Source organism: Danio rerio, chromosome 23, assembly GCF_049306965.1.
Source record: "Danio rerio strain Tuebingen ecotype United States chromosome 23, GRCz12tu, whole genome shotgun sequence".
Taxonomy (NCBI): domain Eukaryota; kingdom Metazoa; phylum Chordata; class Actinopteri; order Cypriniformes; family Danionidae; genus Danio; species Danio rerio.
The window spans coordinates 49,162,501-49,165,000 of record NC_133198.1 but is presented as its reverse complement, the minus strand read 5'-3'; the positions used below and the strand labels follow the sequence as shown (position 1 = coordinate 49,165,000).

Genomic DNA, 2,500 nt, shown 5'->3' with positions numbered 1-2,500 from the left:
TTAATACACTGAATACATTAATGCAGGCTAAAGATGACAGAAAACGCCTTTAATAACCTAAGAAACCCACCACATCCTAATAACCCAGCACAACTTCTTCCAGCAAGGGCATCCGCTGTGTAAAAATGTGCTAGATAAGTTGGCGGTTCATTCCGCTGTGGCGACCACGGATTAATAAAGGGCTGATGAAAAAATGAATGAACGAATGAACTTCTTCCAACATCATTATATTTTACAGGTAAGCCGAAATGCTTTCGTACATGTGATTTGTATGATGCGAGAGGTGATCTCTCGGCGATCGCTACAAATTTAGGATTAATCTACAAGTAAATAACTGATTAATCCGCAGGTCACGTTTGTTCCGAACCAACAGTAAGCCGTACAAATCACGGATCAACTGTGAGCCGTTACACCCCTAGTAACAGAATTACTATTATGGATACTTCAGTTGTCTTGGTAACCATGGTGTTAACATAAATTACAATGACAACCATGGTATAAATATAAGCCTGACTTTACTTTAAAGTCACCAACAGTTATTAAAAGGCCCATTTCCACTGATTGGTATGGTATGGTACATTTATATGGCCGTTTCCACTGTCAAAAGCTACCAAAAAGCAAACCCTACTGTACCACTTACCCTTTGCAAAGGGTACCTAGCACAACAAAAGGGTACCAAAAGGCCCTTTATATATACCAAATATATATAAATATTTAAAGTTTTATTTATCTAATAATTCCCGCCAGCTTTTAGTTAACTTAAATAAGGTGTAAATACATGCATTCAAATATTTTCAAATACAATGGTTGCACTAGCAACAAAGAGACCATAACTCATGCGAGTCACACCAATAGACTGTATAACCAGGTCGCGCCGCATCTGTATGCATTTTAGCTGTTGTGATGCAAGCACATTGATCTGTCTATTATGCATAGGCTATGCATAATATATGGGAGCGCATGTGCATCCTTCCTATGCTTGTAAACTCATAAACAAACCCCCGCTATCAGTTCATGACATATCGATTGAGTCACTACATGTGATTATTGGCCGCTACTGATCGATCAGAGCATCCCTAATAAGTTAGAACTATATTTTTAAAAAAAAACAGCTAACAATAATGGAAACACCATACAGAAGTGGTCATGTTACTGCCATAAAGGTATACCATAATACAGTGGTTCCCAAAGTGGGGGTCGCGGGGCAATGAAGGGGGGGGGGTCGCCTGGTGATTTCCAAAAATTGATTTATTTTTATTAAACCATAAGAATTAACATATTTTATCCATAACTATACTGAAAATAAAAATAGTGGTTTATAGTTGCTATATACTATATAGTTACTATAGTAGCTTATAGTTACTAGTTCTATTGGATTGCGACCCCTGGGGTAATTACATTATATTAAAGGCAGCAATAGCGTCAGATGCATTTTGATTTTATAACATCAGGTTATACTTTCTGGCACATTTAAAGCACTGACACAAATTTAATTGGTGTGTCTGCGTCATTGCATGCAAGGTTTCTGTATTTATAACCACCTCAGAGGATATTGGGGGCACGAGTCACTGGCATTGTTATTTTGGGAATCGTGGGCTGAAAAGTTTGGGAACCCCTGCCATAATAAGTTACAATATTAATCATTGTAAAATTACAATATAGCTTGGAAACTGTGGTATAAAATAAACACATAACAATGGAGAATACAATTATAATGGTGACCACGCTATTACAAAGAACACATGTAATAGAAATACCAGTTCCAGCAATGTGCACAAACACAAATCAGTATTAAATAAATAAATGCTGCGATCATAACCGTGTTATGACTATATTAAAACACAAGTTATGATATCAATCATGAACATTTCACATGGAAACAGCAGTTCCAGTAATGACCATGTTACTGCCATAAACATATACCACAGAGATATCACGTATAAAGGTGACCATGGTAAAATTATAACAGAAACGGGTAACCAGGGTATTAAAACAAACATTTAACATGGAGACAACCCCAGTCCTGATGCTGACCGTGCATGGCGTCGCAGTGATATTACAGAAGTACAACGCAGCCTCACATAAACATTAGATATGGCAACATGCAAATACTATGGTAAAGTTCACACACACTACACACGGCACTTTTCTGCAAGGCTTATGAAAAAGTTGCACGTGAATGCGGCGACCTTTGTGACGTCACCGCCGCCGTTGCACAAGTACGGCCAATGACAAACGATCACCGGTGAAGTCTAGAAGGGATACAGCGCGGACACTCACGGCAATACAGCATCATGTTTGAGACCCTGTACAGCGATCATGTATTATTTCACATTACTGTGGGGATTGGGTTTAGGTGTAGACGTTAACAAAATACAATTTAATGATATTTTAATACGTTATTCTCGTTATAATAACTGATTTAAATTCCTGTTAAGGGGTAACGTTAGTTTTAGGCTTGGGAAAGGGGCAGCCGTTAATAAAAAACAATTTAATGGGT

General features: G+C 37.8%; 1 protein-coding gene across 2 annotated transcripts in view; it reads right to left on the bottom strand.

The window, feature by feature from the left end:
* Nucleotides 1-2,500, bottom strand: part of ttc39b (tetratricopeptide repeat domain 39B) — a 40,426-nt gene that overhangs the window by 37,344 nt on the left and 582 nt on the right. The window lies entirely within an intron of this gene.